The sequence below is a fragment of the Phodopus roborovskii genome, unplaced genomic scaffold (assembly GCF_943737965.1).
Source record: "Phodopus roborovskii unplaced genomic scaffold, PHOROB, whole genome shotgun sequence".
Lineage (NCBI taxonomy): Eukaryota > Metazoa > Chordata > Mammalia > Rodentia > Cricetidae > Phodopus > Phodopus roborovskii.
This window is the reverse complement of record NW_026125577.1, coordinates 3,038,312-3,049,682: the sequence shown is the minus strand read 5'-3', so window position 1 is coordinate 3,049,682 and position 11,371 is coordinate 3,038,312.

Genomic DNA, 11,371 nt, shown 5'->3' with positions numbered 1-11,371 from the left:
CATAGTTGGAAAGAGGAATCTCATTGACAAAATGATTCTAGAAGGTTGATTGTATACAAGTCTTTAGAGCCTTTTCTTTATTAATGACTGAGAGTGTTTGGCCCTGCTCAGGGGTTGGGTGGTACAGAATAAAAACACTAAGGTTATGCAGACTTGAATCTATTTAAACAAGTCATACTGTATCCTAAATATTGAGTTACAGGCTGGCCAAGCCATGAGGAGAAAGCCCATAAGCAGGTTTCCTCCATAGTTTCTGCTTTAGTTCCTGCCTTCAGGTTCCTGCCTTGAGCTCCTCCTGAGACTTCACTCAGCAACAGCGTATGACCTGAGAGTTGTAAGATGAAATAAATCCTGTTCTCCCTAGAGTTGTTTTTGGTTATTGTCTTTTATCTCAGCAAGAAAAAATCCTAAGACACATTGCTTTTGTAATATATAAATATATATGTATATATATGTATATGTATATGTGTGTGTGTGTGTGTGTGTGTGTGCGTGTGTGTATGTGTGTGTGTGTAGATCACCATAAATTGGAACACATTTGTGAATATATGATGAATTAGGTTTGTATCAATTAAATGAGAGAGAGGGAGAAAAGAGAGAGAAAGAGAGAAGAAAACATGGGGGTAAGTACTATGTGGGAAGAGAAATAAAATTTTATATATTATTCAGCCTAAGGAGTTCCAAGCATATGTATTAATGTAAATGTTAAAATATTTATTAAATTGACTTTAACAATATGGTCATAACATTCAAACAACAGCTGTTTCACACCCTAAATGTCAAGAACATGCGGGCTGCTCCCATAAGCCTAGGTGCCTCAGTAGTCCCAGTCATGATCTGGAGTGATGGAAGGTTCCAGGCAAAGCCATTGGTCCTCAGTCATTATCCATATCATTATCCATAGGAACAAATTTGCCACTGCAATCTACCTTTTTTGATAGTATTGTCATGTCACCTTCATATTTGGGACATTTTGACATGGTGTGATCAGTTATTATCTTGCAATCTCTCTCTCTCTCAATCTCATTCTCATTCTCTTTTCCCTCTCTCCATCCTTGTCTCTCACTGCCTTCTGCCCTTATTTCTTTCTGACACACATATATGCTAATAACAAAAAAGTTGCTTATATTTATAATTTTGTGATTATGGATATATTTAAACATGTTTACTTGTCATTTGTCTTGTCCTTTTTCCTTTTTTTAAACTCGGGGCCTTTACATTCCAGTCTGTCAGGTTTTCTCTAGCTGTACTTCTATGAAAACCAGATACTCATTGAAGGCTCTTGTGAAGTAGTCTCTAATGCACATATCAAAATGCAGGAGGACCAGCTCGAGCTGATAAACTGGCATTATCAATTTTTCTCCCAATAAGGAGATTATATTTTTAAGAGACTTTTGAAGGCATTTTGTAGTAGCTGGCTAATTTATTTCACCCATGACTAAAGCAAACCCCAGAGTGTTTGCATGGTTTATTCACTGTCACTGAGTGAGTTAGTAACCTGACTGCATTTAAGTCATTTGACTACCTCCTGTTTGCTTCTTGTCATTCTTTCAGATTGATGTTTCCAGACTGTTGGCTAGCATCATTTCTATGACATAATAGTAGAGTATTGCCTCCTTAAGGTGCTTGTAACTTGAATCAGTCCTGAGATATGCAGATTAAGTTAGAAAGCATGCAAAACAGATGGTACAATATGAACAGATTAACAGCGCCAAGGTAATGCAGGCTTGAATCTACTTAAAGTAGTGATAGTGCATTTCAAATCTCACATCACTGACTTTGAAAACAATAGGCTCAGCCACAATGGAAGGCGTGGGATGAATTCCAACCTGGACTTTTTCTTTCTAAGTAGCTCTTTCGTCAATATCTAATTTATTATTTCTCTTCCTTGTATGTGCTACAATATTACTTGTCCACAACTTTCACCTTCCTATTGTGCATTTAAAATTAGGCTTATCATTTCTTTCTCCTCAAAGGCATTAACCTTTCATTTTCTTTGTTACTCTTTCACATCCCTACATTTTAAAAACATTATCTTGAGTTAATCTTGTATGGGACATGAGATGAGAAGCCATTTCAAGAGAATTTATTCTCTTTCACGACATAGGACTGCTGCTCAGATGATATAAATCAGCATCACTGGACAACTGAAAGGGGGCAGTCACATTCAGAAAGTGTTTATGCTCTGTGAGGAAGGACAGAAAACCCAAGGACTTGAACACAACTCCTGTTTCAATTCCTCCTCTGTGTGTGTATATACACTTGTGTGTGTATTCATTCCCACTCACACATGCAAAGTGTACATGTTTTAAAAAGTCTCTCATCCAAGCCCAACCATGCTTACCTTCCAAGATTAGACAATTGGATGTGTTCAGGAGCTAGACAGTGATGGTACACACCTTTAATCCAAGCACTAGGGAGAGAGAGGAAGGTGGATCTCTGTGAGTTCAAGACCAGCCTGGTCTAGGAGAGATAGTTCCAGGACAGGCTCCAAAGCAACACTGAGAAACCCTGTCTCAAAAAACAAAACAAAAGGTCAGTAGACAATTTTATTTATTTTTTTATTTTTTATTTATTTATTTATTTATTTATTCTTTGCTTTGCTTTGCTTTGCTTTACATCCTATGGGGGTCTAAGGATTGAACTTTGGTTACCAGCCTTTACCCACTAATTCATCAGCCTAGCACCCAGTGTTCTCTTCTTAAAAGATATGTAACCAAACCTCCTGGCTATTTAAAATCAGTCTTGAAGATTGCAACCTAGCACCAGGTTCTAAGAACATTCATTGGCAGAGAGACTAACTAGGCATTTTCCTGACAGCAGTTAATGTCATGGGGCCTTTGTTACATTTGTGTCACAATGTATATTTCCGAAAATGGGTATATGTGTAGGGATTTCAAAATGTAATGAGGCATCATCTAGAAGAAAGCACTAAAGGGAGATTGAGCACACTAAAGGGAGTATGAGTTAAAGTGATGATGGGCATCTTACACTCCAAGAAGGTCCAGAAACACAGAGACAGACTCCAACTTATCTGAATATTGGTGTTCAGAATAGTGCCCCTCCCCTTTTCACTAAACTTACCTGTACCACCAGTCAATTCTGAGATAAAGTGATCTGAAATTTCATCTGTATTATCTTACACAAAGATGCATTATGGTGACCACATAATGTAATATAATTTATTTATTTTTTATTTCTAGATTTTTAAAGATTGGGTGATTGTATTGCACTATGCTTTACAATGTCCAATTGTACTAACACTTTTTTAAAAAAGTGTTATTTTAAGAATGCTTTGACTGGCAATATGTGAAATTGTTGGAATTCTCCAAAGATTCTGGAAAATCTTGTCTTTGGCCTCTTAATTTACAGCATTGGAGTTTAGATAAAAACTGAGAAAAACACTATATCACACATTTTGTTTCTACCATAGATACACAGCCTTAAAAGTCATCCTTGCCTCTTCCAGTACACAGGTGTCAATATCTGGAAGGAAAATATAGAAAATAAGCAACTCCATACACTGTCAACTGTTTATCAAATTGTAATAAGAAAAAGGAATCATAAGCCAAATGAACTTTAAATAAAATAAGTCTTTGAGAACAAAAGCAAATTAAAAAGTTCTTAATTACAGAGAAATAGTAAGGTTTATACAAGGAATTAGAGTAATTCAGAACCGAAGTAATGAAGTGACTTCTCTCCCAACGTTTATAGTACATTTATCGCCAGGCCTCTGCTGGAGCACCAGGCCTCTGCCTGAGACCCGCCTATGCACACAGGACCAACCTGAGCTTCCACCTGCCTGATCTTTGACCACCATCACTGGTGATGTCTGGGGCCAGTTCAGATCCAATCACCCCCACACCTGGGAACTCCCTGGATTAGCCCCAAATCTCGTTCCCCCCATATCTTGTTCTCAGCAAGAACACCCCTTCTACTCTGATCCACAAACCCCCCACCCAGAACCTGCCCTTCCCCCACCCCATGCCCTACCTAGCCCACAGCCACACTGCTCTGGATGACCAATGGACCAGAGAGCAGGTCCAATAATCCAGGGAACTTCCTGGATCTGCTCTGAACACACAAGACCTGCCTATCCACTAGGGACCACCCTGAGTTCCCTCCTGCCTGAACTTTGACCCCCATCACTGGGTCCCTGCCTGAGGAAGGCCTCCTAGAGAGTTTGACTAACCCAAAGCAACAGGCATGGAAATTCAGACCCACCTAAGCCCACCGGGGAAGTAGCATAGAGAGAGAGAGATCCCACCTACACCCACTGGAAGAAGTGATGGGAAGAAGGCAATACAAGAAAACACCTAACACTAGAAAGACAAGCATGACACCACAAGAATCTAGAGACAATACACCAACTAGACCTGAACACACCAATGCAGATGAAGACAAAGAGAACGACTTAAAACATATCTTTATAAAAACGATAAAGGCCCTCAAAGATGATGCAAGAAAATTCCTTACAGAAAAAGAGGAAAAAAAGAAATGGAAGAAATGAACAAATCTCTTGAAGGAAGTCAGGAAAGCCACGGAATAACAATTAAACAAGTGATGGAAAGAGTTCAAGATTTGAAAACTGAAATAGAGGCAATAAAGAAAACACAAACTGAAGGAATGCTGGAAGTAGAAAAACTGGGAAAATAATCAGGAACTACAGACTCAAGCATAATTGACAGAATACAAGAGATGGAAGAGAGAATCTCAGGCACTGAAGATAAACTAGAGATAGATTCATTGAAGAAGAAAAAAATCTTAAGTCCAACAAATCCTTAACACAAAACATCCAGGAAATGTGGGACTCTGTGACAAGGCCACACTTAAGAATAATAGGCAAAAAAGCCCAGCTCAAAGGTGCAGAAAACATGTTCAACAAAATCATTGAGGAAAACTTTCCCAATCTGAAGAAGACATGCTTATTAAAGTACAAGAAGCATGTAAAACACCAAAGAGACTAAACCAACGACCCCTCAACACATAATAATCAAAACACCTAACATACAGAATAAAGAATAAAGCAGTGAAAGGAAAAGGCCTGGTAACATAAAATCAGATCATCAAAATTACACTTGACTTCTCCATGGAAACTATCAAGGCCAGAAGGTCCTGGATAGATGATCTACAAGTACTAAGAGTCCACAGTTGCCAGCCAGCCTACTATAACCAGCAAATCTTTCAATCACTGTAGACAGAGAAAACAAGATATTTAATGACAAAGCCAGATTTCCAAAATACCTATGTACAAATCCAGCCCTACAAAAAGTCCTGGAAGGAAAACCCCAACCCAAGGAAGTTAACAACATTCACAAAGATATAGGCAATAGACAATCCCACTTAAAGATATAGGCAATAGATAATCCCATTTGACCAGGACCCAAGGGTAATGTAGGGCAAATATATTCAATATACCACAGCCAACAACAAATCTTAAACAAGCATTGACAATCAAGGATCTTTACTTTCTTTCAAAATTAATGGTCGTAACTTGCCAATAAAGAGACACAGGCTAACAGAATGGATAGTAAAATAGAATCCATCCTTCTGATGCATACAAGAAACACATGTAACCTTCAAAGACAGACATTACCTCAAGGTAAGGTTTGGGAAAAGATATCCCAATCAAATGGACAAAAGAAACAAGCAGGTTTGTCTATCCTAATATCTAACAAGTTAGACTTCAAACCCAAATCATTCAAAAAAGAGATGAAGAAGGTCATTTTGTATTCATCACAGGAAAAATCCATCAGCACAAAGTCTCAATTCTGAACATCTATGCCCCAAATACAAAGGCACCATATTTGAAAAAAAGAATGCTACTAAAACTCAAAGCTCACATAAAACCTCACACACTTGTAGTGGGAGACTTCAACACACCACTTTACCACTATATATAACCACCAGTCAGAAACCTAACAGAGAAACAAGATAATTAACAGAAGTTATATCTCAGTTGGGTTTAACAGACATCTATACCATATTCCATCCAAACACATGGGACCTTCTCTAAAATTGACCACATACTAGGCAACATAACAAACCTCAACAGACTCAACAGATACAAAAACATTGGAATAGTCCCCTGTACCTTATCAGACTACCATGATTTAAAGTTGGAATTCAAAGCAACACAAATCCCAGAAACCCAACAAATGCATGAAAACTGAACAATGTGCGATTGTACCATACCTGTGTCAAAGAAGAAATAAAGACACAAAGGACTTCCTAGAATTCAACGAGAATGAGGACACAACATACCTAAACATATGGGACACCTTGAAAGCAGTGCTACGAGGGAAGTTTATTGCACTAAGTGCCCATATGAAGAAAACAGAGGATAGTCACATTAAAGAATTCACAGTACAACTGAAAGCTATAGAATAAAAAAAAGCAAACTCACCCCAGAGGAATAGACACCAGGAAATAATCAACTTGAGGGCTAAAATAAATAAAGTAGAAACCAGGAAAGCAATACAAAAAAAAAAAAAAAATCAATGCAACAAAGAGTTGTTTTTTTTTTTTTTTTTGAGAAAAATAAACAAGATAGATAAACCTTTTCCCAAACTAACCAAAAAGCAGAGAGAGAACATGCAAATTAACAAAATTAACACCCCTCAAATTGTTTCACAAAATAGAGCAGAAGGTTCATTACCAAACTCTTTTTACAAGGCCACAATCACATTGGTACCCAAGCCATACAAAGACACAACTAAGAAAGAGAAGTACAGACCAATATCCCTCATGAACATTGATGCAAAAATACTCAATGAAATACTGGCAAATCTAATCCAAGAACACTTCAGAGAAATCATCTACCATGACTAAGTGACCTTCATCCCTGGGTTTCAGGGATTGTTCAACATAATAATTTCTATCAAACTGATCCACCATATAAACAAAATGGAATAGAAAAACAACATGATCATACCATTAGTAGCCCTAATTTATTCAGACAGCAAAGGGGCTGAGAAAGAAATCAGAGAAACATCACACTTTACAATAGCCACAAGCAACATAAAGTGTCTTGGTATAATGCTAACCAAACAAGTGAAACAACTGACTAATAAGACCTTTGTAGCTCTAAAGAAAGAAATTAAAGAAGATACCAGAAAATGGAAAGATCTCCCATGGTCTTGGAGAGGTAAGATAAACATAGTAAAAATGGCAATCATGCCAAAAGCAATCTACAAATTCAATGCTATACCCATTAAAATCCCAGCACAATTCTTCACTGACCTGGAAAGGACAATACTCAACATTATATGGAAAAACAAGAGACCCAGGATAGCCAAAACAACCCTGTACAATAAAAGAATTCCAGGATCCATCACTATCCCTAACTTTAATCGCCACTACAGAGATATAGTCCTGAAAATAGCCTGGTATTGGTACAAAAATAAGTAAGTAGATCAATGGAATCAAGAGAAAATCCTGATATTAACCCATACACCTATGAACCCCTGATTTTTGACAAAACAGCTAAAAGTATACAATGGGAATAGGAATGCATCTTTAACAAATTGTGCTAGCACAACTGGATGATGGTAGAAAACTGCAGATAGACCCATGTCTATCCCCACACTCAAAACTGAAGTCCAAATGGATCAAAGACCTGAATATAAATCCAGCCATACTGAAGCTCTTAGAAGAGAAAGTGTGAGGTAAATTTGAACAAATTGGTATATGAGACTGCTTCCTGAACATAACTCCAGTATCACAGACACTATTAGAAAATCGGTAAAGAACTTAAGATGGAATTCTCAATAGAGGTAATCAAAAAGGCTGAAAGACACTTATGAAAGTGCTGAACATCCTTAGATATCAGGGATATGCAAATCAAAACAACTTCAAGATACCATCTTACTCTTGCCAGAATGGCTAAAATTAGAAACACCAATGACAACTTATGCTAGAGGTGGTAGTGTAAGCTTATACAGGCATTTTTTGAGATAAGTGTGGTGTTTCCTTGGGAAAATGGGAATCAGTTTACCACAGGATCCAGCAATCCCTGTCTTAGGTATATACCCAAATGATCCACATCCATGAAACAAAAACATGTGCTCAACTATGTTCATAGCAGCATTATTTGCAATAGCAAGAGCCTGGAAGCAACCTACATGCCTCTCAACTGCAAAATGGATAAAGAAAATATGGCACATCTACACAATGGAATATTACTCTGCAGAAAAAAAAACAATGGTATCTTGAAATTCACAGGCAAGTGGATAGAACTTGAAGAAACCATCCTGAATGAGATAACCCAGTCACAAAAAGAGGAACATGTTATGTACTGGCTCATATATGAATTTTAGACCTAGAGCAAAGGATCATCAGCCTATAATCCACACTGCCAGAGGAACTAGGATACAAGGTGGATACTAAGAGATTCATATAAGGTACCTCACAGAAGGGGGAAGAGACAAGTTCTCCAGAGCACATGGGGATTGTGGAGGGGCAAGCATGGAGAGAGAACTAGGAGAAAGAGAAGCACAGGAGAGGAAAGAACATGGGATGAGGGAGATTGAGTCAGGAGAGGAATAGAAGACAGAAATGAGAGAGATAGAGAGAAAGAGAGAGACAGAGAACATAAAAATAGGAGCCATTATACAATTGAAGAGAAAACTGAACCTAAATAAATGTCCGGAGACCTACAAGACTTACTCCAACTAACAATTTTAGCAACAGTGGGAAGGCTACCATAAATGTCCTTCCCTGATAATGAGATCAAAGACTAACTACACCATCATGGAGCTCATCTAGTACCCATTGGAATCAGAAGGAAATACCCACAACTAAACAATTTGCCAAACTAGAATCCAGATGCAGAGAGGGAGGAGAAGACCATGCTGCAGAAACACATAGAGACAGAGGACCTGAACAAGGAGGAGCTAATGAGCCCCAGACTGATAGCTGGAAATCCAGCATGGGGCTGACTCAGACCTCCTGAACATGCGGCTCAGAAAGAAGGCCTGAGCAGTCTAAGGGACCTCAGACAGTGGAACCAGGATGTATTCCTGGTAACAAAAGGACTTTGGTGGCACATACCCCATGGAGGGTCACTCCCTTAACCTGGAGACAGGAGAGAAGGCCTAATCCCTTCTCCAAATGACTTGACAGATTTAGGTGACCACGCCTGGAGGGCATCACCCTACATGTGGAGTGGGGGGAAATGAGAGGGGAGGGTGGTTGGGGTGCATGTGAGTGGGGGAGAGAGGAAAAGAGGGAGGGGGTGGAGGGTAGGAAGAAGGGAGGTAGGGAGAGGGAAATGGGATCAATATGTAAAAATAAAATATGAAAAAAAAACACAAAATAAACTCAAAATAAAATCAGTAACCCTACAATATACAGATGAAAAAGAGCATGGGAAAGGAATCAGAGATCCCTCCTTTACAATAGCCACAAACAACATAAAGTATTTTGGTAAAGCTTACAAAGCAAGTGTAAGACCTATATAGCAAGAACTTTGTGTCTTTAAAGAAAAAAATTAAAGAAGATAACAGAAAATGGAAAGATCTCCCATGCTATTGGACAGGTAGGATGAACATAGTAAAAATGGCAAGCTTGCCAAAAGTAATCTACAGATTCAATCTAATACCCATTAAAATCCCAGCAAAATTCTTCACTGACCTGGAAAGGATAGTACTCAACTTTATATGGAAAAATGAAAGACCCTCAATATCCAAAACAACCACGTATAATAAAGAATAAAAGAACTTCAGGAGGCATCACCATTCCCAACTTGAAGCTCTACTATAGAGCTATAGTCCTGAAAACAGCTCGGTATTGTTAGAAAATAGACAGGTAGACCAATGGAATTAGTAGACCATCCTGATATTAAACCAAACACCTATGAACACCTGATTTTTGACAAAACAACTAAAAGTATACAATGGGAAGAGGAAAGCATCTTTCACAAATTGTTCTGGCACAACTGGATGATAGTGTGTAGAAGACTGTAGATAGACCCATGTCTATTGCCATGCACAAAACTCAAGTCCAAATCAATCAAGGATATCAACATAAATCCAGCCACACTGAACCTCTTAGAAGAGAATATGTTAGGTACCCTTGATCAAATTGGTACAGGGGACTGCTTCCTGAACAAAATTCCAGTAGCACAGACACTGGGATCGACAATTAATAAATGGGACTTCCTCAAACTGAGAAGCTTCTGTAAGGCAAAGGACACAGTCAGCAAGACCAAACAACATTCCACAGACTGGGAAAAGATCTTCACCAACCCTACATCTGACAGAGCTCTGATCTCCAATATATACAAAGAACTCAAGTAACTAGTCAACAAAATACCAAATAACCCTATTATAAAGTGGGGTACAGAACCGAAGAGAGAATTCTCAATAGAGGAATCCAAATTTATGGAAAGACATTTAAGAAAGTGTTCAACATGACAGAAGACTAGTCACAAGACTGGGGTTCAGTAGATAGGACAGCATTATGGAAACTCACTGTCCCATACCCGTGGCCTCCTACAAGCATATCCAGTCATCCCTAGGTAATCTCTTGGGAATGGTGTCAAGTCACTTCTGCCCTGGTATCACAGTCTGTAGATGTACAAAGTCTGTTACATAAAATGGCATAGCATAGAATTTACCCAAATTCATTCTTCTATATACATTTGTACTCCCTCCCTGCTTCTTCCCTCCACAAGACCATCCCTACTCTTCTCTCTTACTCATGATGTTAGAGATCAAACCAATGAGCCAGTGAAATTAACAGATATTCTGCTACCAAACAATACCCACCTGCTCTCTGCATGTTTTAAATCATGTACAGATTATTTACAGTATCTAATAATATGTACTTAACATCCTTAGCCATCAGGGAAATGCAAATCAAAACAACTCTGAGATACCATCTTATTCTTGTCAGAATGGCTAAAATTAGAAACACACATGACAACTTTTGGGGGGGAGGATGTGAAGAAAGGGGATCACTCCTCCACTGCTGGTGTGAGTGCAAACTTGTATAGCCAGTTTGGAGATCAATATGGAGGTTCCTGAGGAAAATGGTAATCAGTCTACCATAGGACCCAGCAATCCCACTCTTAGGCATATACCCAAATGATCCACATTCATGCAAAAAGACATCTATTCAACTATGTTCATAGCAGCATTATTTGTAATAGCAAGAACCTGTAAGCAACCTAGATACCTCTCAACTGAAGAATGGATAAAGAAAACGTTGCACATTTACACAATGGAATACTACTCTCTGAAAACATCAATGGAATCTTGAAAATCTCAGGCAAATGGATGGAACTTGATGATACCATCCTGAATGAGGTAACCCAGTCACAGAAAGAGTAACATGGTATGTACTAACTCATATATGGATTTTAGACAGA